We start from the raw sequence: 26,721 nt of genomic DNA on the forward strand, positions 1-26,721 counted from the left end.
TCATAATAACCACCATTCAGTTTTTTTGTCAAATATTTGAGCATATAATTGTTGCTCGGTAAATTCTGTGATGTACTTCATTCAACTACTCCTCTAACAGTCTCTCAAAGGTGATTGACTATCTCCTTTTCTTTTTTTGGAAATGCTGCCACCCTGCCAGTGTATACTACTACTACTATACTACCACCACCACCACCCCCCCAATCATGGCATGTATGAAAAAGGAAACCATCTTCACCATGCAGCCAGTGCTGTGCCACAGTTGGACATAAACATCAAGCACCGGTAAGAGAGAAGTTTGGGGGAGGCAGAATTAATAATGGACATGTTGTCAATGATTTCATTTTCAAACACCACTCCAAAGAATGCATAGACTAGAGGACAGACTGAAAGTACTAGAAGGACCAGTCAATGAGTGAGGTGTGTCGCATCTATCTGTTTGTGTCTTATACAGTCAGCAAATTATTGAAATCAAACACAGGCTATGGGCGGCCATGCACCAGCAAGGAAACAGTGTGATGTAAAACAGTTACCCCACCCACAAAACATTAACAACATTGCATGTAACATAGAAAAATATATTTAATTTACCCTAACAAATAAACTAAACCCACAAAAGCTGACCCACCCACCTCCCTAACCCCAACCACTGTCCACAGTAGAAAAAAGTCAAACGCCAAACGAGTAAAGAACAGGAATTAAAAAAGGGGCAGTGACAGGGACTAACTGGTGGGGCGGGACTGGAGGAGGACACGCATCTGGCGCATCTCGTCCTCTAAATGGGCGACGCGGCGTCTAAGGCCGTGGCAGTTGCAGCCACAGTGGGGGGGGGGGGCACCGGAGATGACACGGTGGCGGCGGGCAGCCGCCAGGCGGTGGCGCCGTAATGCTGGAGGGCGGTGGCTGGGGCCCGGGGCACTGGAGGAGGCTTCAATAGCTGCTGCAGTCCCCTCCTCCTCCTCGGCTAGGACCACCAGCCGCCGGTATTCATGCTGGATTACCTCCAGCTTCCGGCGCCGTGCCTTGGCGGCCAACTCCTTCCGGTTGAGTTTCGGAGTTGCTGTGTATCAAAAAGAAAAAAACAAGACAATTGTAAAATATAGTCTTAATAAAACAGTAGGACAAGGTAATTATTTATACACATAGTGGCATGGTAGAGTAGCACTATAAAATAAAGCACAGTAGTACATAACATTTTAAATGGCGCCCGTCCTTCTTCCTTCCACCTGTCTTACACTTTTTAGTTGAACAGTGCACCAGGTGCTCTTCTCCATAAAACTTTCAAAGAGGAGTTCAAATCAGATAGATGAGGCCATTGGTTACTCAATACTCCGGCTCCTAGTCCTATACCAATTAAAGGGAATTCTAGTCTTCTAGTTCACTCTTCAAACGTCCCCAAGAACTCATACTTGCTTACGACATCGGATAGCGGGCGGACTTTGTCCGCCCGCCATCCGACTGCTAAAAAGGGTGGGGGTCCCGTGGGGACAATTAATTAGGATGATGCGCCCGGCACAGTGGCGGGCGCACCCTGTTTTTTTTAATTTAAATTCTGGTTGGCTTTGCTGAAAGCAATGCTAAAATGTTGTGCTGCTTTTCCAAGCACAACATGACGGGCCCCGCACGGAGCCTGTCACGTTTTGCTTTGAAAGTCGGGGGGGTACCATAGCATCGGTAGGTACCCTCCATGGGGGCCCCCAAGCATACTCTGCAATGTGTGCATGCCTTTCCGTGGCGGACGGCAATGCCGCCACGCAAAGGCATTCCAAAATGCAGATTATATGGCTGGCGGTGTGGTGAGAGAGACACCACCGCCATATTGAACCCTTTTCCGCCTGGACATGTCTGAATATTTTCTACAGGGATGGCGGGAGGTTTGCCCCTGCGGTGACGGCAGTGAATTCCAGCCGGTCCGGCGGGGGCAATACGCCCACCATCCTAATGGGGGCCCTAAGTCACAACTGTACAGTATACATATACATACAGTACACCCTTGCAGTGAGTGTGCTGTCAAGTTCAACAATAGTTAAAGATTATGAATCTAACTTACCACCGCCTGCCACTGGTGCTGCCACTCCCCCTACCGCTCCGTTGCTATCTGCAACTGCCGCATCCTCGCCCTCGGCGTCGCCTTCGCTGGCCCCAGCAATGGTGGTCGGTAGTGCGCCTAGAAAACATTACACATTTATTAGGCATCATATACACCTCCCCCCTATTGATCAGTAGCAAGGTTGAAAAATGAGTTAATACTAACATACATCACTAGCACAAATCAGGTAGTAGTAGAGTAGACACTAATAGTTATATGATCATTGTAGCCTTTGCTTGATTAGCCCTAGCCATGCACATGTGACGTTACCTTTACCTTGCAGCTTCTTAAGACACCTTTGAGCCCACATGACCTGCCTCACACTGCTACTGTCTAGTCTACGCGCTGCGTACAAGCGGTCAACAAACATTAACAAGCCACTTTTTTAGGAAGAACTGGTGTACTACTGTTACTGTTAGTCCATATTGCTTATCCATAGATGCTACACTTTTTGGCACGGCTGAGAAAAGCTTGCAAGTTGCAATATACTAACGCACACCATTTCTTTTTTCGCATTACAGACGCAAGATTCCCTTCTACGAACCAGAGCTTCTGAACGATGCACCAACTACCAGTACTAGGTTCTTCTGAGGTGAGGGGTCCATTCACTCACATCTTCATTTATAAATGTATATAAACTAAATTGCTATGGGATGGTGGTGCTGCCTTCCACCACTGTTCAGTTATAATGATTTAATTCCCAACTGTATAAGTGTAACAATGTATATTGTTTTAATGTTATTGATTTGCCGGTTGGTGCTGCTAAGAAAACAGTGTACAGACCTTCTCAAATTGAAATAAACATTTTAAACTTACATAGACTTTGTGGTATTTGGTGTGGAGTGGACTAAGTTACACGAGTGAGCAAATTAAAGTAAGGGTGTGCATGTGAATTGCTTCCACGACAGAGGTTGGGTGTGTTATGTTCTGGGTTATCTACTTGTTGGGTATCTTGGGGGGAGGGTTCCGAGACCTAATAGGTATGACAAGACAGTACTATAGTCAAGCAGTGGAATTGTGGTGGGTGCGGAATTTCTGATTGAGGTGTGCAAGGAAGGTCCAACCTACCATCACCAACATCCTATTTTCTGGTACAAATGTATGTGCAAGATCCCTACAACAGTGGTATGTCCTATAGGGTATCATATCAAAATATTAAGAAATCTGGTAGGTCTGTTGCTGTGAATTTTCAAAGCCTCAACATCAATAAGAGTAAAAGTAGTACAAGACAACAACCCAACGGATTGTACGAGCTACTGGTGAATATGAGTTTTATATTACAACCTTTCACAAAGAGTGGCACTGGCCAACTGGGCAAGACTAGCTACTACAGTACAGACAGATTGATAGGATGTAGTAGTACTCAGAGTCATCATAGCGGAGGCAGGGATAAGATTTTTGAAACCGTACAGATCGAAGGATAATTGGTGGTAAAAAAATAGCATTTGGAAACACACTATAGTTCGGGAGAAATGGGGCAGTAAAAGTTATGGAATAAGAAATATTATTAAAAACAAGAAGACTTACTGGCGCCAGCAGAGGAGCCCTCAGCGGTGTCCTCCTGGTGGTGTTCCTGTCCCGCCGACTGCCCAGTCCCTGTCGGTCTGCCCCTGGGTGCTGATGGACAGGAAAGATATAAGAAAGAGACAAACATTGATGGATGTGTCAAACAAATACAATATTTTTCAATAACAGTCAAAAAACACTTATGTAAACAACAATTGCAATAACTACATTGACCGATCTCATCTGGTCAACATGTAATATCGGGGGATTCGCAGTTCGACTACTTAAGTTACTATTTATCAACAGTAATCCAGTCTTCCATTCTGATTACAGAAAACTAAGTTACAACTAAGCCTAAGTAGTAGTACAACGTACCACCCAATCTAGCCCACCTATTCCAGGCATGCCAATTGTACATTAAGTATGTATTTCCACTGTATTCCTCAACAATGCGTATGGTCCAATCATGGAGGACACATGAACATGTCTACATTTTTTGTATACACCAAATTTTGGTTTGATTGATGCTGATCTGCTACTGCTAAGTAACTGCTAAGCCTACCTCCACTCATTGAACAAACTAGAAAAGGTTCTAAAGACTGCCGTACTAGCAGCACGTCACGTAACTGAGTGAGGGGGGCATCACGCATACCACTAACCAATTAGAAGGTCCTTACAAAGTACCTAAACCTAAGTATCAATCCGCCCCTATCTATTAGTGACAGGACAAAGTAAGGAGTGGACGTGAGTCACTGTAGCATTACGTAACTTAATTTCTCTAAAATAAACTCGTAAAGAATCACGCTAAGCAAGCGTAAACGCAAAGCTGCAAACAAGTAAGATTAGTAGTAGCGCAGAAGAGCACCTGTGTCATAATCACAGAAGACTTTTAAACGTTTTTAACCTGGAATGTATTGTAAGCAGCAACATTCTAGCTGGTTGGAAGGTAAAAAAGATATTTGCAATATATAACATAGAGCAGAAGAACAGACACAAAGTTGTAATAATTAAATAGGTACTCACCAAGCCCCGGGACCTCCACTCCTAGCAGGTCCAGCAGGTCCTGCTCACGGTCCAGGATGTCGGACCACCGGTGCGTCAGCTGTGCCTGGGTGCGCCGGACCCCAGAGATGCGCGACACTGCCCGGCGCACCTTCCCCCACCGCTACCGACGCTCCCGGAGGCCGTACCCGGACCCAGGCCTGCCACCTGCTGCCAGGGTTGAGGGGAGGTGGCGCTGCACAAAGAAAATGAGTGCAGCCAACTCCACCTCCCCAAATAAGGCCCGTGCCTGCACCCCTTGTGGGGGCCGCCTTCCACATGGAAGGCGGTCGCGGCTCTGGCTGCGGCGAGCCCTACCCTTTGACATGGTTCTGGGGATGAGAGACGGGGTGGGAAAAGAAAAGGTAATAAAATTAAAAAAGTAAGTAAAGGAAATAAATAGGCAATAGAAAGAGTGAAAAAGTAGCTAAAAAACACAAAAAAGTAGACAAAAACCAAAAATATAGAAGCAGGAAAATAGTTAGAGAAATAATAAGTAATAAAGATCCAAAAAAAGTGGCTATAAACAAAGGATTGAAAAGATTTAGGGAGGATTGAAAATCAGGCCCCAGAACCATGCAATAGAGTGAAAAACAAGATGGCCGCGCCCATTGCGACCACGTGCACAAGTTTGCGCGATATTTTCTCCCCGAGCAAGCAAAAAGCAACGCGATCAAGTAAAAGCGGTCGCGAACAGGAAATATCGACCGCGAACAGGCGCGAACATGCATTGCGCGACCCGGAACAGGAAGTAAGCATCGCGAGAGGGCGGGACAAGTGAAAACAAGATGGCCGCGCCCGTGAGCAACCGCATGGGTAAGTTGGCGACCCGCGATCACGCAAAAAATACGGCGAACAGGCGGCAAAAAAACTTCCGCGTCTTCGCGATATTTCCGGCGTGTTTGCGGAGATTTTCTGCATTTTCGCGATAATTTGCGGAAGTTAATTTCGCAAATTCCGCCCACCCCTAGTTTTCGGTGGAGGAAGTAACTGTCCTTCCCTAGTTTTGACTGGTTTGTCCTTGTTAAACCACTTCTTAATTTTACCAAACCATGAGTTTTTCTCCTTTTCTGGTGGATCGTAATACATTTTCCTTTCTTTTCGTATCTCACTAGTTTCTCCCTACAACTGTACCGTTATTCTGTCCAATCGCAGCGTGACTCACACTAACGCACCAATCCGGAGCGTCTACGTCACTGTCACAATTCTCAAATCCCGGCGCTACTCACACTAACGCACCAATCCGGAGCGTTTTACGTTTCTGACCGACTGTCCAATCCCAGCGCGGTCGTTCTGACGTCAGCAGCCGCTGCGGCAGCTCCTGCTCCTGTCTACCCCTCCTTTACAAATCTACTCGGTAAGTTTTTGTTTCAATTTCTACTATTCTGTTAGTAACAACATGAAAACGTCTCCATTGTCCGCTTCGCTAACCAAAGAATAGCAATAGACCTTTCCCACGAGAATTCCGTCTTTCCCGAGAGCAGCGCTTACCTCTGCCTAACTACGGAATCGTTACTTCCGTTGATAAAGTAGCGCATCCCTCTATTTTACCCTTCTAACAAGCATTAGCTAACCGTTTCTCTAGTATTTAAGACACATAGTTGGACACCCAATGCTCCTGAGAAATAAAACTAGAGTTTCACAATTAACCTGAATGCCTTTTCATTCACGCACTTTCACAGTCGAAAAATGTAGTACATTCACACAGAATTCTGTTTTTCCCGAGAACAGCGAACAGTCTGTCCTGCTACAGAATTATGACATACGTTAACAAAGCAGCGCTTACCCCTCCCTTGTCCTTCTATCGAGCTCAGAGAGTACCTATTACCTTTCCAGTGATAGGCGTTATCGGAATTAGGCCTGGGCTAAATTTCCGTTCCGCTCGCGGAAATTGCGATAATTTGACATTTTCGCGTTCCGCGGAGAGCACGAAAATGTCAAGATTGCCGCATTCCGCAGCTTAGCGATAATTAGTTTCTTGCTCGCGCTGTAAAATAATACATTCTCGCGCGCGCGCGCGCGATCGCCTTACCTGAATCCCCACGTTCGCCGACAAGTTTTCCCGATCCGGTCGCGTTCTCCACGAGATGTTGGATTGCTGGTAGCCATTTGCGCTGTCTCGCGACAGTTCGCGCCCGCAGTAATGTCATTGGTTGCGCGATCACGTCTTTCTTCTCGCGATCATGCACCGCGAGAAGAGTGAAAACAAGATGGCCGCGCCCGCGAGCAACCGCATGGGTAAGTTGGCGAGCCGCGACCACGCAGAAAATACCCCGAACAGGCAGGAAAAAAACTTCTGCATCTTCGCGATATTTCCGCTTGTTTGCGGAGATTTTTAACATTTTCGCGATAATTTGCGAAAGTCACTTTCGCAAATTCCGCCCACCCCTAATCGGAATGCCAGTTGGATCCCTGATACCTAAGACCAGAATTTCACAGGTAACCTTCGCTATCATACACACTTCTCTCACATAGAAAATGTCTCTAATGGCAACACACGCCGATGTCACCGAATCGAACCCAGACAATGCGTCGTGCAACTTCTCTCGTTACACGTTTCCCCTGTGTACCTACAGGGCAACAACAATTCCGTCTTTCCCGAGAACAGCGCTTACCTCTGCTCTACTACGGAACTGTTACAAACTTCCGACTTCCTACATCCCAGAAGCCGTGCAGACAACATAGAACTCGACGCGACTCAACATAAAGTGTTAATACATAAACCAATATCAACCAATTATCAATAAGCAATTTACAAGCAATAATCACCAAACCAAACAATACAACCATCGTCTTGCTACCAGAAAACTGATGCAGCGCAGAACGTCAAATTTACCTTTCGGCACAGACCAACTACCTCGGCTTCCAATTTACTCACATACATTCATTGGTGGGGCCCATAACACCAAGATACTTACTCTCGGTTGACCTGTTTTCTGGGGAAAATACGCTTCTCAACGCTGACATGAGAGAAATACCTTTACTTTTCCCTAGACACATTGACATTTAAACCTAAGATATCCCTCCCATACGGAGATAGATCATTTAGTTGAATTGGTAATTGATGATTAACTCGTCTACCTTTGCTCTATTACTTTCCTCTTAATCTTCTTCTTGAAATAATCGACACAACAAATTTGTCAATTAATCAATTAATCTTTATCTAAGAAATATTGAAAGAAATGTTAGAAATCATCATTAGCATTTCAGAGCATCATATTTACCTATTCTGGCTAAAGTCGTCCTCTAAGTCAGTTAGTCAAAGAGAATTTATTCAGCAAAGTTTAGGCCGCAATTCAGTCTCTCATAGATTCAGGATAACAGCTGTCCAGCAGTGTCACCGTCCTCTCCGTCAGCATAACGTCAGGAAATGGAGTTCGTCAAAGAAGAGCGAGAGCGTCCAGAGGAAAAAACTACCCTAATTCCCTACCTACTTTTATAATGAAAATAATAACAAAAAATGTATCACGATTGGGTTTAGAGAGTTCTTATTGGTCAATTTCGACTTGCGATGAACAGTTCTCAGGGTGTTGAATGATGAAGTCATCAAACTTGCTTGTTACGGCTTTTAAATTGAGCATTGTCTTTTAGTCTTGGATGGGTTCCCGGAATGACCTTGGAGGGTACATGTTCTCCCGGGGTCAGGTCCAGGCCACTGTTGCTGGCGGTGACGTATGCGCACTTCACCCAGAACCTCGTGTTGTCAGGGCAGTCACGTTTAACCTCTCGTTCAGCCATCTTGTATAGGCCGAAATGGTCAACTTAAGCAAAAGAAACACAAAACCTAATTAAAAGATGGAAAAGACTAATAAAATGTTTTCCCCTTACTAATACCCATATGTGTGTGTATTTATCTAGCAGAAGCAACACTCAGAGCGGTTTATACTCACTGAATAAAGCACAAATCACAAATACATCACTTAAAGCAACATATAACATACAATATTCTAGTTTTCCACTATTAATATGCGTACACAAGTTAATTCACAATTAATATAGCCATGCAAAGTGCAATTCCCACGTGTAATTCTCTTGTTAATATAGTTGGTGAGTTATCACTTCAAACAAATTAATATTACAATTAATTGATTATTCGAATTAATATAAACATGCAGAATGGGGGGTATACAAAGTTTTGTACTACCCGCTCCAGCACAGTCACTTCAAGGAGTATTCTGGCTTGCTGCTCCTCCAATTAGCTGCCCAGTAGAAGCAGACTGTTAAATCTGATTAGAAAGCCACGTTTTCAGTTTCTTTCTTTCTTGGTGGTCATTTCCGTACATAAACACATGAAAATGTTCACAGCTCACACTACAGCCAGGCTCTTTTTTCCTGGCTGAGATTAGGTACTTTCAGTCTGAGATAAACTTCTGCTGGCGTAGGCTACAAGTGTCTCTGAGCATGTGGATTTCCGTTGTGTTTGGCAAGGATCACGCCCAACCCCACCGGGCTTGCGTCTACTATGGTCTCAGTATGTAACTTTGGATCAAAATCGGCCAGTATAGTGCATGTTCAGCTGTGTGTTTGATTTTCTTGAAACTGAGTGGCACATTCAGAGGACCACTGGAAGGGAATATTCTTCCTTGTCAAATCTCTCAATGGGGCACTCACATTGGCAAAGTCACCAACATATCTGAAGCAATAGCTGGCCTTGCCTAAGAAGGATCGCAGGATGGTTACATCCTGAGAGGGACAAGTGGATGACAATGCTTGTACTTTTTCAAATAAAATATGCCCAAAGAGTTTGAGTTTGGTTTTGTGAAACCTACTCTTTTCTGTATTTAAAGTGAGAACGGGAGGCCGTGGCAAAGATGGCGGTGGAGTAGGACATGACTCCAGTTTCCCCGCTGCCACAGTCTGCATTATCAGCACCCTGAGGGGTTCTTAGCCAGCTTCCGAGCTGGTACCATCTCGAGAAACAGTGAGCACATGCCGCAAATGGGAGTCATGAAGATTTTGGGGGCCAAAACGACCCGCTAGCCACACAGCCGACCTCTGCTTCAAGCTTGGGGCTGGGCCAGGTGGATCTTAAGATGGAAGTTGCATAGGCCTATATCCCTGGGTCCCACAGCTATCGGCTCCATCCACCCAAGAAGGGAGTGCCAGAGACAGCTCATCATTCCCCAGCGTTCAGCCAGCCTTGCTTGACAGCCGAATTTGAATGCCGTCCCAATTGTGGACCACAAAGCAGCAGCAGCAGCAGAGACCGGTGCTGGTGGTGCCTTTGGATCGGCGCTTCTGGCGGCCTTCCCTGTAATATTGATGGCCCATTCCCTGGGCCCACCTTGCCGCAGTCCTGTGGTAGCCGATGAGGGTTAACGGGGGGTGGATGCTTGTTTCTCCTGGTACACTGACCCCCCCGACTGCCGCTCTCCACACCTAGGCAGGTTGATATGGTCCTCGGGCCCTAGTCACGGAACCTGGTGAATTGAGGGTACTGAGGAGCCTTGATGTGACGGCCCAGCCCTCTTGGCACCTATGGGGCCTGCATTGGGGCCGGCTGCACTCCTGAAGAACCCTGTAGGACATAGGCGTGTGGCCGGCATGACTTCCTTGCCTTAGCCTGATATGAGCGTCCCTGTGCTCTCATCTACGTAACCAGGGCCCACTTGGCTTCTGGATCCTCAGGCGCTGCTCAGGCCCCACATTTGTCGCCAGGACCGCCCGCTGCCAGCTGCCCCCTCTGCTGCCCCCTCTGCTTCCTCCTGAGAGTGCCTTGAGCCGAGTGAGCCCTTTGGCACCGCACTCAGGGGACCTCCAACGACCCGCATCGCCCAGCGCATTCACCCATCTTGGCAGGACTATCCCCTGCTGCCTTCAGACTGTAGTCCCTTCAACTTAGGCGAGGGAACCTCCTCGATTCGCAGCAGGTAAAGGCAGGAGGCCTCGGCAGGGCAGGGGCCGGTGGCAGGCATGGGCTACTTGCAACTCCTTAGGTCTGTTCCTCACGGCACCCTGCCACAGTAGAACAGTGCAGCAAGCCAAGCGGCACAGACGACCATCGTCGAGCCAGTGGAGATGCCCTGAAGGCTCTGCTGCATGGTTTGATATATGCTAGCGAGTCCTGAGGCTCAGGGTGCCACAAAACGGTGACATCGCTCGGTAGCCAACTCCGAGCCTGCTAAAAGCCACGTTATTCCCTGGTTCTGATCCCAACGCTTATCCCCCCACCCCACATTAAATACGGACCTCTTCCTGATACGAGTACACATTTAATGCTACACCAGCCAGTCAAAAGCAACACATCTTTGGTGGGCCCTCACTGACTCCACTAACACACCTCAACATACGTAGACATTTCTCAAGAGGCCATGTACGAGCAAACACAGAGTCCTGCATAGACTCCTACTCCTCCCTCTTCCTTCAAGATGGCAACCTCCAAGAGCAAGCAGGAACAGTCTGTTTGGGAAATGCTCACCTGTTCTACGCCAACTTAGAGCAAAGATTTAGCAGCTGGCTCTCAATCCCTCATTCACTATGAGCCAGAGAGGGGTCCTTACTCTGATTTGGCCCCAGTGACTCAGTGGTTTCTCGCCTCCCTTTTTTACTCGCTGAACGCAGACCGTCAAGCCCTCAAAAAAGACCTCTCACAAGACATGCGAGATCTGCGACAAGACTTATCTTCAATAGGAGATCGTGTTTTTACCTTGGAAGAGAATGAAACCTCGAGGGCGAGAAGAGGTGGAAATGTTACAACAAGATCTCATCCGCCTCCATGAACAACATGATGACCTCAGAGCACAAACACAAGACCTTGAAAACAGATCCTGCATCAACAGAATCTGACTCGGAGGGGTCCCAATGGGTGCGCAGAGTTTTTGAGATTAGTGGACACACCCAGGCTCCATCCTGGGCTGGAAGGACAACACTGAACTGAGCCTTGATAGAGTCCATCAGGTTGGGCATCTGGGGGGTTCTACTGCGAAGTCCTCGGACATTGGAGCATGTGTTCTTTTTTTTTTTTTTTTAATTGAGTCTTATATAGCGCGAACGTGACCCAAAGGTATCGGGTATCAGAGGGGTTTACAATAGCATAAGTTGCGTTACATGAGGACACATTCATTTTTGTTAGGCACGTTTTTTGTCTATGTCGTGCAGATAAAAGAAGACATTCTGAGATCATCCAAAACCAAGCAGCCCATCAATTTCAGAGGACACACAATTGGCCTCTTTCAAGACATATCCCTCCTTACCCTCCAAAATCGAAGGGAGATCAACCCAGTGACTCTCTCGTATGGCTGATGGCACCTATTCCATCTGATCCTCTGCTGGGATGGACAGCTCCACCAACTTAGATCACTGAAGGACGCTCGTCGTATCCTCAGCCTGCCTGCTGACACTACAGTCCCTGCCAATGCTGGTTCCCCCGCTCCACCTGTGTATCACCACCTCGAACTTTGTCTTGACAGAAGATAGGGAAACATAAACAGCACTCTCACCTGCACTGGCCCAGAGGAACGAGCTCAAGAACATAGAGCAGCCCTGGATAAACTAACATCTGGCACGGGCGGCACCAATGCCTGATGAAACCGCATTATAACTGCTCACCATTTGCTAACCTGCCATATCAGTGCAACTTTCAAATCACATGCGGCCTTGGGTGGCGAGGAGTCAACCAACCCGTACTAGATCGGATCCTTGTCTCTTCACCCATGGCCTACGGATATGCATACTACCATTGAAGATGGACTGTTCCAAATTATTGTTTTGATGTTGCTGTTTTTTTACTGAAATTTGTTTATGGGGTTTTTATTCCTTCACTCTATGTTGTTTGATGGGCCTGGAGATGTTATGTTATTCGGATTTGTATAGTGCACAGCTGCCCCAGCAAAGGGGCGTCCCGGCGCTGCAGCATCAGAGAGCGGAGCCAAACACTAAAGCAGAGGAACATCAGAAATAGAAGGATGATCAAGGAGACTAAATTGGGGGGAAAAGAAATGTTTTAATCGCTTTCCTAAAGGCGAACAAGCAGTTCATCCTACAAACCTGGACAGGCAGGGAGTTCCATAACTTAGCTGCCAAGCAGCGAAAAAACCATCCCCCAGCGCGAAGGCGTTTTACGCGGGGGACAATAACCAGATGCTGCCCCAAGGCGCGCAGCTGACGGGGGGGAACATAAGAGATAAGCAGGTTACCAAGTAGGATTGGAGTAGCCAGCTTCAGAATCTTAAAAGAAAGACACAGCGTCTTAAATTGAATGCGCTCCGCCATGAGAAGCCAATGAAGTCTTCGAATGGTACCGGCAGAGGAGCATAGCCGCGGGAGCCCTAACAAGGCTCTAGCTGCGGCATTTTAAACACGCTGCAGCCAAGTTATTTCAGCTTGATTTGCCCCTAATAAAAGAGAACTAGCATAGTCCAGTCGAGATAAAATAGCTGACTGGACAATCAACTGGCGTGTTGGTGGATCGAAAAACTTCAAAAGAGGCTTAAGACTCCATAGGAGTCCAAAGCATGTGCCGGCAACTTTTTTGGTATGGTCTTGAAAATTTAGGGAGGAATACATCCAGACCCCCAAGTTCTTAACCACTGCCTTGGGATTAGTAGTACTACCCAGGACACTCGGCCACCATCGCTCACTCCAGAGGCTTGAGTTCTTCCCTACTAACAAAACCTCAGTTTTGCTAGCGTTCAGCTGTAAGCGATTAGTGGTCATACAATCTGCAATGGCTGCTAGACCGCCTCTAAACCTAGAGGCGTTCAGTGTGAAACTTCTGCCAGGGCCACCACCAACTGCGTATCATCCGCATAGGAGACCATGGTGAGGTCCCACTGCCTGGCGACCACTGCAAGAGGCTGGACATACAGATTGAACAGTGACGGACTAAGCGCCGAGCCCTGGGGCACCCCCTGATCGATGGAATGAGCCTGTGAAAGAAAAGGGGGGGCTGACACTCGGAAAGATCTATTGGTTAGAAAAGATCTAAACCATTCCAAAGCCAGGCCAGCCACACCCACCTCCACCAACTGCTGTAACAGAATGCCATGCGAGACCGTATCAAAGGCGGCACTAAGATCCAGCAGGATCGATGCCGCCGTCTGACCGGAATCAAGAATGGTCCGCAGATGTTCAGTCATGGCCAAAAGAGCAGTTTCCGTACTATGGCCCGGGCGGAAGCCATTCTGAGAAGGATCCAAGATGTTATTGGTACTCAAAAAGTTTGTGAGTATGTTATTAACATGTGCCTCTGCAATCTTAGCCACCCAAGGGAGGAGAGATATAGGCCGAAAATGTTCGAGCTTAGCTGGGTTAAGTAATGGTTTTTTGAGAATGGGGGATACCCATGCCTGCTTCCACAACACAGGAACAGTAGCTGAAGAGAAGGAAAAATTGACAATCTGGCATAACGGGGTCAAAAAAAGAGAGAATGACTCCCTAAACTGAACCGGCTTTAAAGGGTCGGCCGGAGAGCCAGATTTAACTTTATGGCTCAACCGAATGAACTCATCCTGTGAGATACTAGGGATGGCTGTTAAAGAAGGTCATGGCAGGGATCTAGGAAGAGCGGTAGGAGAAGGACAGATCACTTGTGGGAAGGACCGGTAGATGGTGCGGACTTTCTCAACAAAGAAAGTGGCCACGTCTTCACACTGCCGATCAGAAGAAATAGCGAATGCCGAGCTTTTTCTAGCCCTAAGGTTCTTAAAAATACATTTAGCTGGATTAGGGCTGAGCTTGATTTCATTGGCAAAGTAGGCCGCTCGAACCTTGCAGATAGTTCTGTGATATTGTTTAATCTGAGCCAGATAACATGCTTTTTTTCTGGGATCATAGTCCTTTCTCCACTCATGTTCTGATCTTTTACAGGCCTTTTTTAAGGTGGTCAATGAATCAATATACCAGGGACTAGCATCAGAGGTACGGCCCCTAGACCACTTAGCCGGAATAAGAGAGTCAAGCCCATGGGTGATCCAATCACAAAACAAACTATAGCCCATTTCAGCAACATTAAGTGGTCCCAGAGAATTCATGCCCAGAAATGCATGAAAATCCTCCAACCTCAATTTACGCCACGAGCGTTTGAAAACGGGCAATTGAGTAGCTTTGTTAAGGGGTTCTAAGGTCGAAAGAAACATTGTTACCAGCGAATGGTCAGTCCAACCCATGGGTTTAGGGGTCTCCACAGTTGCAGACATAACATTAGAGAAAATAGAGTCCAGCAAATGGCCAGCAGAATGGGTGGGGCCGGGGACCAGTTGGTTAAGTTGGTAAGCAGCCAGGTCCGCAAGCAAGCTACAGATCTCGTTGTCTTGCAATAAATCAAAGTGCAGATTGAAATCACCCAAAATACTAAAATTGGCAGCGCCCATAGCGATCGTGCAGACTGCCTCCAGCAGAGCAGTTTTAAACTCAGAGGCAGGCCCTGGTGGACGATAGACCAGCAGGCCAGATAGGGTCAGATGTGTACTCACGGTGATGCTAAAGCGAGCACACTCGCAGCCCTCAATAACTTCTTTCACAAAAAGACATGAGTAACATGATTTAAAAATCACCGCTATACCACCACCCCTAGATTCTCTATTAAGCATGCAGATAGAATACCCAGCGGGTAATGCAAGATTCGGTTCAGCCACCGTGTCCTCATTAAGCCAGCTCTCAGTCAAGAAGAATACATCTGGGGATTCCTCCATGACTAAGTCATGGATTTCTAAGTGGTGTTTAACCAACGATCGCACATTTAGCTGGAGAATTTTCAGCTATCGCTTAGGCTGAACAATGGAAGGAGTTATAGAGGGTGGTAAAGTGAGAGAGACATATCTACAACATACACAGCCAAATGGTCCTTCCAAAGAATTTGGTGGAGATGTGCTACACAACTTAACAGTGGGATTAACCGCCAATAATTCTTCCATGGAATAGCTGTACAGCCCAGGCAAACCCCGGCCAGCATTCCTGGCAAGAGGCGACGTACTGGCACGGACGGGCGCAAACTGGCTCGTCTTTGGAACGCCGGCGGCGCGCCCGCTGCGCTCGTCCGCTGCGCGTCTGCCCTTCCCGCATGTTATGTAGCCAGAGCCCCTGACAACTAGAACGCGCCGTACACAAGATATGGCATTGGTTCTGGTTAGGCTCCCTTTGAAGGGTCTATATAGTGCATCTACCCCTCCCCAACTTTTGACTTGCCCATTCTTTGCTTCCCCTTGACTGACTGTCCTGAAACTTAAAATAACCAACCTAAATGTCAGAGGCCTTAACAACCCCACTAAATGGAAGGAAATGTTGTTCCTTCTAGAACGCTCAGGCTTCGACACCTGTCTAATGCTTACTGCCCAAAAACACCCATCGCATGCATTCACACTGTTTACCTCACCAAATATGGGGTCCGATTCACAGAACTAATCTGAGACAACATCCTAAACTTACTACTTTTGATATTCACAGAAGGCATTTAGTAGTAGTAAAGTTAGGATTTTGTCTTAAGTTTGACTTAAGACAAACTTAAGACAGACTGAAGACCGACTTAAGACCGACTTAAGACAGAATTAGGACAAAATCCTAACTTTACTACTACTAAATGCCTTCTGTGAATACCAAAAGTAGTAAGTTTAGGATTTTGTCTCAGATTAGTTCTGTGAATCGGACCCATGGTTCTCCAACTCTTCTAAATGTGGAAGGGGGTAGCTATTCTTTTCTCCAGGGGCTTTCAAGGAGGTATAGTGACTAAGATAACCGAAATCAAGGGAGAGCTCCTTGCATACTGAATCCGTCTTTGTACCTTTCATTTTACCCTTGAAAACATACATGAACCAAATGAACAACAAAAACGTTTCTCATCGGTTCCCTTTCCCTGGTACTTCGTACCCCTGATGCCGCCATAGTGATAGAGGGAGACTTTAACCTTGTGATGGACAATGACCGGGACCACTCCAGTCAACACTCAGATCAAACAGGGGCCTTCTCTGAGCAGGGGCTCTGGTGGCTGGCAAACTCCAACTTGAGTGATATCTGACGGACCAATCACCCTAACACTCAGGATTATCTCCAAATCAATGACCATGACCAGGTATCATTGGCTTCCCTTTGGAAGACTTTGAAACTGGTATTGCAGGGGCAATTTATTGCCAAATCAGCGTCCGAAAATTGTAGCTGTAAAGAGAAACAAAAGATTCTCGAGCAGAAAGTCCTAGTACTTGAGGCCACACACAAACATTCCAGAGCCCCTCGGGTCTGGAGAGAGTTAGAGAGAATGCACTTACTCATCAAGCGAGGCAGCAAAGATGCGACCAACTGCTTGCACGTCATTTATGGGCTAAGATCCACTCTGAATCTGTCCAACTGATCTGCCCTACCCCATCCACAGAGGAGTGCACAGACCTACAGATCGCATCAGCGTTCCACATCTTTTATGGCACTCTCTACACAGCCTCATCAGGGGCTCTTTCAGATCTGTCAGACTACCTCACCGACTGCCCGCCTACTCCACTCTCAACTCATGACACTGACACTTTAGACAAGACCATTCTTATTGAGGAGGTTTTTTTAGCCATAGCTCACTTGCAGCCGATGAATTCACCATGGCCTGATCGCTTCCCCTCCAAATTCTATAAAACCTTGTAGGAAAGGGCCTCTTTTGACATGATTACCCTCCATGTTTGCTGATACCTGATGTGAATTTGAACTGTTAGTGCACTGGGTCCCTGCTAACCAGGCTCTCAGTGCCAGATCTCTTTCCTAAGCACTGTACAACAATTAGCACAACTTCAACTACCTCTGTAAGTCCCTAGTAAATGGTACTCCTGGTACCTAGGGCATGGATACTGAAGAGGGCTCTCTGGTCCTGCAGCATGTATTGTGCCACCCCAGAGACCCCTCACCAAGACTACGCATATTGCTATTGCAGGCTGCTTGTCTAGGTGCGGGGAAATCAGAAGAGTCAACATGGCACACGGCCTTGCGTGCCATGCCTCCCATACACTGCATAAAGTATAGGTAATTCAACCCCTATTACAGCCTTTAGCCCTGAGGCAGGGTGCACCATATCCTATGTGTGGGCATATCAGCATGAGCAGATGTACCCCTACAATGTCAAATGTATTCTGAGATATTCCAAGTGCACAATGATGCCATAAAGAGTAAATGGGCTGGATACTTGTAAACACGAGTTTCCTTGCTCCATGATGGCTTCCCTGATTTTTAAGGTGTTTGATACCAAACATCTTGCATTATTAAGTCCTCGCTGATGCCAATGGTGGATTTATTAATACATTCACACAGCAGACCCTTTTAGAGGAGACCCTTTCGGAGGATCCCCTGAAAACCTACCAAGCACTAGTTGTTTTCGCCAGTTTGCCACCACCAGACATGTTTCCGACCTCATGGGGTGAGAGCCAGCGCTCTCAGAGGACAGAGACAAAGCCTGCTCTGGGCAGAGGTGCTTCACACCTTCTTAGGACAGGGTGGCCTTACTGGGCTGATAATTTTAAAGGCAATGCTGCCTTTGAAATCCAACCCAGGAGCCTTTAGTCCCTTGTCCTGCTCCAGGCAGGAAAAATAGTTAGATTAGGAGGAGGGTCCCCACTCAGCCTACACCAGTCCTAGGGTGGGGCAAGTGAGGTGAACCCCTCTCCTGAAATTCCACCATCTTGGGATGGTGGAGAAATAATCTATCATGGCTAGGATAGTGAACATTCCCACTGGAAGTAGTCACTAGAGAGTGTAGACACCCTAAAGGCAGGTAGCCCATTGGCTACTACTTTTCTCCACCCTGCAATGCCCCTAAATTCAGTATTTAGGTGCCCGCTCCCCAAGATCTGAATATCAGATTCGACAGGCAAGAGAAGGAAAAGGACATAGAAGAGCTGCTGCCTGAAGACTGACACCCTCCTGCAGAAGGAATTGGCACCAAATCCTGCCTCTTCATGGTGTGATGTCTTGTCCTGCTGTGGTAAATATTCTTTTTACCTAAACTGAATTTCATACGGAATCTTTAAAATAAAGTAAAATAGCTCAGAATAACAAGAGGCAGAATCCGTGGTATAAGAGGGTTTCTAAATGGGCTTTATTCCATCCAAAATGGCCGACTCGAGTGGCGGCCTTCAGGTTCCGTCACCACGAGGGTTCAGGAAGTGAAGTACAATACTTTATTGACGAGCAGTAACTTTTATAATACATACATCACAATGAAGTGGATACAGTAGGCGTAACAATTGATAAGGACATTGACGTTTAGTGTGCGTAGCCGAAAATGGGTGTAATAATGAGAAAAAAGGAACATGATTGGCTATGATGTAATACATAGGTGGATCTATAAGATAATACTTAACATAGATGCGCGCGCAGCAGCATGACGTGTGATTGCCGTGCAACTAGGGGGTGAAGGGGACTTGACATTTAGCTCTACATGTGGAGACGAGAAGTCTGGGGGGTCAAGTCAACCTAATCCCAAATCATATCTAACATCCTATGTTTAGAGAACTATGTTATCGACAAGAAGAGACTCTCGGACAGAATCTATTCTATACTGTCTGTGTGCGTGTACAAGCGTCTAAGTGTCTATATGAGATGCGAGGGGCAGAAAACTTTCCATGGCAACAGGGCTATGAATTACTTGCAGGAGAAGTGAAAGGCCGAGTCCTTTGCTTGTGAGCTAAAGGAAATGTTTACCTAAATCACTGGACAGGAATGCATCGGCTGAGGAGCAAAATAGATAATTCGAAGGTGAAATACAGCTTCTTGGCAGGCAGGCGAAAACTGGCCGAGGCAGGCACCGTTAGCTGCACAGGGGGTAGGACAAAGTTCATGGATACAGATGCGAGCTCAAGCTGAAGCTGTCAGAGACAGAGAGCAGGGAAGGCTTTGAGGACAGAATCGGGCCTACTTGCCTGAACTGTAAAAATAGAGTAACTTAGCCATATAAAGTCGGTGGCCTTTCATACTTAAGAATCGAGTATCCAGCCCATTGATGGCGGATCTGACAGAGAACATATTGACGGTGGACGCACATATGATTGCGTTTTGGAAACTGGAACTGGAGAGAACATACATGTACTTGTGACATGCACATAGAACCGTTGGGGTCCAAGATAGGGGACATAACTGACCAGAAAAATCCATATTTCCACATTCCCTCCTTGTCCCCTTCTTGCCCTTCACGAGATATCAATCTTCATCAATCCATTGATCTGTTCATATAGCATCATTTGTTCTTCTTTCTTCTTCCGGGATCTTGAACGAGAACCTTGATATGGAATGCACGATGTGGCACACAGACCACAAATCGCTGGTCCACATTGCAGGCATAAACAACAACTGAAGAGCATAAGAAGGCCAATACCCAGGAAGGATAGAACTCTCCATCCCCAGGCTGATATCACACTCCAAAACCACCCGGACCACGTCCAAGTGCCTGGATTTTCGTGTATCTGGCTCACAATCTTATGAAGGCGTGTTATAGCTTTATATACAGATGGCGAATTTTCTGGTATGAATATGCAGCAGCTGGATCCGATGACCCTGCAAGCTCCGCCCCTATCGGCCAGGATGACGTCAAGGACAAGACGATTCTGGAGAACAACAATTCTCATCACTGATTGTTCCTCTGTCAGATTGCCTAGGGCGGCTATAGTCTCGTTTACTACAGCTTCAAGAGTCTTGGTTAGTCTACGTATCAGCTTACTATTTGATATTGTACCTATATAGGGAAAGATACCTTTATTGAAATCTACATACTTGTCCCATGCCGTCTCAGTATAATCGACAACTGGGAGATCTCTACGCTCTCTTTTGTGTACTAAATGAACATTTCGATAATAATCAGGTGGAGCTAGGAAAACAGGTGGCAGAAGGAATGCTACGTAACAGGTACCATCCCAATCTAGAGGCAGACGCATATATGCCGTCTGACCACATATAAAATAAGAATGGCGAGAAGCTCTAAATGACGATTTACCTTGATCACTATATTCTACTGTAGTAACACATTGGCTATGGCCCATATGTATGGAACCAACTTTTCTTACACATAATTCACCCTTAACTGGAAATACTGACATAGTGGGCAGAATTAGTTCAACTTCGGATTTGACATTCAGAATCATAAGATTAGGTGTAAAATTACCTAATTTATACACTTCATTTTCTAGATCAGTTCCTGTTCTACTGGGGTGACCCTCCTTATTAGGATGACAGACTTTGAATAAAACTAGATTCAGATTTCCCCATATCCAATGTTGTTGATAAACTGCTGTGTCTGGGTCTATGGAATTTAGTAAACTAAACCATGCTCCACAGGAGCCATTGTGTGTGAACGGATGTGGAAAGAAAGGCAGAACTCCTTTGTTATTCTGATAGGGAGGGAGTCGGCCACACACCCAACAATTGGTGGCATTACTAGTCTGATGGGAATGATGTAACATACTAATGAAAGTGTTATTGCGCAGCGCAAGTCTATAAGATAATTCATGTGGCGGTAGGTCACTAAAAGAATGTTCAGCAGTAATATTATAAACATGTCTAGAAATAGGATGATATATGTGCAAAATCACACTCGTAATGATTATTAAAACACTCAATAAAAACAGAATTAATAATGTCCTCACACAGTAGCTACGCAGTGATTTACAATACGCCTGTCGTTTCAACATTTCTCTGGTATTTTCTCTACTCAGGTCCAAGGGATACATGTCAGAGACAATTCAACCGCTTCACCTTGGAGAGGACTTAAACAATCAAATTGCTCGACTGTTTGGGCCTAAGTTTTAATTTATAGTTCTGAGAGTCATTCCTTTCAACAAAGGGAAGTTTTGAATCAGTCTGTGAGGGAGTGCAGGGCACAGTGTCTATATCCGAGGATAGTCCATGAAATTTCTTAACGTGGCTGGAATGTATCCATCCTTTGCGGCCCTCCACTTTCACGGCTGTTCTTGTGGTCAGCAGGACTAGCTTCGGTGTTTTCCACCTGGGCTCCAATTGGGTTTTCCGATCGAAATTCCTCACAAACACCAGATCCCCCGGAGCAACGTCATGGGGTTTCACCTCAGTGTTGTCAGGAAAAGCTGCAGCTACCTGTGAACGACAAGATTGTAGTGCAGACATCAAGGAAGCCAAGTAATCTGTCAGCATATTACAATTAACATCAGTTATTTTACGTGGTATAGGCGTCCCCCACATATTTGGTGGTCTTCCGAAGATCACCTCATACGGGGATAGCCCTGTTCGAGAGTGTGCTACCATTCTTATGTAAAATAGTGCAACTGGTAATGCTACTATCCAGTCAACACCTTTCTCCTTACATATTTTAGACAATCTGATTTTCAAAATTTGATTATGTCTTTCCACGAGACCTGCTGCCTCGGGGTGTCGGACACAGTGGAATTTCCACTGATATCCCAACAAAAGTGAGACATGTTTCATTAATTCGGATGAGAAAGGCTGGCCGTTATCTGAATATACAACACGTGGTAAACCGTACCGTGGGAAGAATTCTCGAACTAACTGTTTGGCAGTAGTCGGGGCCGTGTAATCTGATACTGGGTACGCCTCAGTCCATCGGGAGAGAGCGCAGACAACTACCAGAACATATTTGAATCCTCGACATCGTTCCATCTGGATATAATCCATTTGGAGCACTTCAAAAGGATGGTCAGGAGTCTGGAATCCACCCTGTTCTACGGGAACACTTTTTCCTGGGTTGAACTGACAACATATCATACAGGTACGGACTTTTTGTTTAGCTGCCGCTCGTAAATGTTTGTTGAACCAAATGTGTTGAATGCTATCTAGCATAGCTTTCTCTCCTAAATGCGCTGGGCTGTGAATTGTAGCTATAATGGCTTGGACCATAGAGTCAGGAAGAAACCATACAGATTTCTCCTTCGTCATCCATCCCTGATCTGTCTGGATCCCTCCTAGTTCAGTCCATTTCTTTAATTCTTCTGCAGTAGCATGTGTCTGTATGTCAATTACGTCAAGTGCGGGATCCTTAATTGTCATACACTGTGTTGGTGTCTGAACTATTGGCTTTGTCATGTCTAATGTGCGATTCTGAGCAGTCTGTTTAGCTGTTCTGTCAGCTAAATCATTGCCTTGAGAAATGATATCAGTAACCTTCGTGTGTGCTTTACATTTCATAATCGATATGGCAGTTGGTAGATGTATTGCGTCTAACAAGGCATGAATGAGGGTTCCGTGCTGAATGTGGGCACCATGGGAGGTTAAATAACCTCTCTCTCGCCACAGCACGCCGAAGTCGTGTACAACTCCGAATGCATAACGTGAGTCAGTGTATACATTAACTTTCTTATTTGTGGCTTGAATACAGGCTTGTGTTAGAGCAATAAGTTCTGCTGCTTGGGCTGACAAAGTATCTATACAATTTGTCTCAATAACTTCAGTGTCTGTTGTGACTGCATACGCGGCCACTAAGTCTCCTGTACTTGCTCTCATGCACGATCCATCTACATACAACGTCAGGTCTGGATCTAACAATGGAACGTCTGTCAAGTCTTGTCTAGGTTTCGTCTTTATTTCAATAATTTCAACACAATCATGAGCTAGTGGGTCTGTTCCAATTACAGGTAATAGTGTAGCAGGATTCAATGTATTACACCGTCGGATCTCTATGTGTGGCTGAAACAATGTCAGTTCATAACCGGTAAGTCTTGCTATGGTCAAGTGTTGTGTCTGTGTTCGGTTCACAAGAACTTCTACTGCATGTGGTACTTGTACTGTCAATGGATGTCCTAACACTATGGCATCGCTTTGTCTGATTGCTAAAGCTGTTGCTGCCACTGATTTCAGGCACGCGGGCAAAGCCTGAGCTACGGGATCTAATGTACTGGAAAAATAAGCACATGGCTTGCGTGATCCTGCTTGTTCCTGTGTGAGTACTGACAAAGCAGTACCTTCGCGTTCTGTGACAAAGAGTGTAAAATGTTTGCTATAACATGGTGTTGCTAAAACAGGTGCTTGACATAAAGCTTCCTTTAAGCTTTCAAAAGCTTGTGTATGTTCCTGAGTCCAAGGGAGAACAGTCGATGTGGCTGCCTCCTGTGTGGTTAACTGAATGAGTGGTTTTGCTAGAAATGCGTACTGAGGGATCCACTGCCTACAATATGAAGTGAGGCCTATGAAAGCCCGCACCTCCTTTTGTGTCTGGGGTATTGACATGTTAGCAATTAACTGGATGCGATCTGGTGTAAGCTGCCTTCCCTCCTTGGACAGCGAGTGACCAAGATAAATAACTCGCTGGACACAGAATTGCAGCTTAGAAGGAGACACTTTGTGCCCCTTGTCGGCTAAAAAATGTAAAACTGTCAGAGAAGCCTTTTCACATTCAGGTTCGCTTCTCGCGGTGATCAGCAGATCATCGACATATTGAAGCAGTGCAGTATTGACTGGCATGTGGATACTGTCAAGTTCTCGTTTCAGTGCTTGGCTGTAGATGCTGGGGCTTTCTGTGAATCCTTGGGGAGCGCGTGAGAATTTAAAGCTGCGCCCATTTAAACTGAATCCGAACAAATGTTGGCTTTCCGGATCTATTGGGACGCTGAAGAAGGCATTCTTGAGATCAATTACAGTAAAGAATGTTGCTTCGGAATCAATTGCTGTCAATAATGATGATATATCGGGGACCACAGGAAATTGTGGCACAATGCACTTGTTTAGTTCACGCAAATCAATAACCAATCGGTATACTGGCGGAGCAGTAGGGTCAGTTCGTTTAAGAATCGGAATTATCGGCGAATTACATACATTGGAGTCTGTTTCTATAACTACTCCTTGGGCAATTAGCTCATCAATGATTTTCAGCAAAGCCACTACAGCATCTTGCGGTAACTTGTATTGTCGCATTCGTGGTAATACCACTCCTGCCTTGAGTGTAACTCGGTATGGTGTAATGTTCATGCAACCAACATCAGTAGGGCCTTGTGCCCATAGATGTGCTGGTAAAGTCTGTAGTCGGGGATCCATGTCTCTAGATACATAGTGACCTTTAAAATCACGTAAAAACAATCTTACTCCTTCCGGAGAACAACATATTATGGCTCCTAGGGCTTTCAGAGTTTTAATTCCTAACAGATTTTCTGGGCATGATTTAGTAAGCAATAAATCTGTAGTTCGTGTCAAAGGTCCTATCGTAAGTGGAAGAGGCTGCGATACTTCATTAACAATAGGTTTTCCTGAAAAACCAAGGGAAACATTTTGAGAGCCTGAGAGGGGTGCCCCTGGAACTTCACTACGTTTTATAGTTGTACGACTTGCCCCTGTATCGAGTAAGAATTTCCTATTTTGGCCTAATAATTCACTATGTACATAAGGTCCTTCTTGATCTACAGGAATCTCGATAAGCGGTAAGTCAACTTCCCTCTCTAGGCTGGTTCATGCGTAACGCTGATACTCTGGATATTCATACTGTGCAGTCTGATACATTTGTCGTGTGGTGGTTTGTGTGGCAGTAACAGGCAACGGTGGTGCAGCTGGCACAAACTGTATTGGCTGTTGTGCGGCTGGCATGGCCTGGGAATGTGGCATAGCTCCTTGTTCATTCTGATCTTGTCTGAGTGGCCGTGATCTTTCTTGTGTTTTACCTATGGCGATATTGTGTTTTAAAACTGGACAATCGTGTACGTAATGACCTGGCTTTTTGCAATAATTGCATGTCCCTTTTACCGGTCCTGCTGAATCGGACTGTGTCATACCCTTTTTATGTCCTTCAGCCGGTACTGTCTGAGACACTAGCATTTTCATTTTTGTATCTTTCATACGTCTTTGTTCGTGTTCTTGTTCATCTCTAATTCTATTGTGATGATACTGTAACATTTGTAGCATTTGTGACGGAGTGTTACTTTGCCAGGTACTCTCGAATTTCAATATTCTATTCTTTACTGGAGGTAATGTCGAGGAGGAGGGAATGTATTTTCTACTAATTTTGTCACAAATAAGTGTGGATACGACTCACTACTTGTTTTTATACCACTATTTATTCCAAAACATTTTTCAAATCGGGCATAATAGTCACTTGTGTCTTCATCATGCTTTTGTTTACAGGCCGTGATTGCACCCCAATCTTCCTTTTTCGTAGTTAATAAACGTGGCAGTACTTGTACTAGTAAACCTGGTAATGCTTTGACTTTATCCCCGAGCCCTGAACCTGCAGCTCGGGCCTTTTCTTCTGTTTCTAATGCTGTCCAATCTATCTTTTGGTCTCCCACTTCCCACTCTTTTTCTTTCAGTTTTTCATAAATGCCAGCAGGTAAGAGCACCTTTAATATCGTCATAATATCAGGATAGGTATACTCTCCCATCAGCAACATGTCCTTAATTTCTCGGTGGAAACCCGCTGGGTCTTTGTCATGACTTGGTACTACTTTCTTCATTTCTAACAATTCTATTTTTGATATGGGTGTGTATACAAATACACGGTGAAACTCATTGTCTTCGCCTTTTATTGGGTGCACCTCTCGTAAGGGATTTTGTCTATCCATATAATACGGCGTTCTTTCTCTGCGGGGCAGCGAGAAAGAATCCGGACTTACAAAAAGGACATACTGTTTACGTGACACTAATATTTCTTTAATTAACTTGTTACTAGAACCTCTCCATCTGTTCGTGAGTAGTTCCGTTAATATATCAGGTAAAGGACCAGGGTCAGCATGTTCGCTCTTATATAGTATAAGAAGCTGCTGAATCATATAGATTCCAGCTAAACGTTGTTCATTTGTACTAAGGTTAAAAAACGTGTGTGCTACGGTCTCATCACCGTATTTTTCAGGACCGTCAATCCAGTGAACGGCTGATCTGGCTAATTCTTGCTCATCCAGGGAATCGAGGAGATGGTAACCCCTTCGTCCTCGTAGTATTTTATCTGCGGCTTGGAACAAATGTTCAGGAGACTTTAAATTTATTATAGGCGTCGGATACGTTCTGCTATTATTTGGACATTCTGAGTGTATGGGATCAGAAAAGTATCTAGTATTATCACAGGATCTTCCTCTGCCTACGTATGCTATGGTTTCTGACTGTCTTGCGGAATTCCCTGATTCGGATACTTCATCTTGCTCGAACTCGTCTGTTTCCAATCTTTCTTCGTGAATACGTTCTATTTCTCTACGGATTTTTCGGCACATGGCTATTATACAGTTTTT

At 45.6% G+C, this 26,721-nt stretch overlaps 1 protein-coding gene across 3 annotated transcripts in view; it reads left to right on the forward strand.

Moving 5' to 3' along the window:
- Positions 1 to 26,721, forward strand: part of LOC146868828 (uncharacterized) — a 225,722-nt gene that overhangs the window by 159,701 nt on the left and 39,300 nt on the right. Inside the window, exon 3 of one of the 3 annotated variants that reach the window (XM_085613852.1) lies at positions 21,244 to 22,289. The exons of the other annotated variants lie outside the window; for them this stretch is intronic. The gene's annotated coding sequence lies outside the window, so the exon portion shown is untranslated. The remainder of the gene's footprint in view (positions 1 to 21,243; positions 22,290 to 26,721) is intronic. 3 annotated transcript variants of the gene reach the window in all.

This window comes from Triturus cristatus, chromosome 1_2 (assembly GCF_964204655.1).
Source record: "Triturus cristatus chromosome 1_2, aTriCri1.1, whole genome shotgun sequence".
Taxonomy (NCBI): Eukaryota; Metazoa; Chordata; class Amphibia; order Caudata; family Salamandridae; genus Triturus; species Triturus cristatus.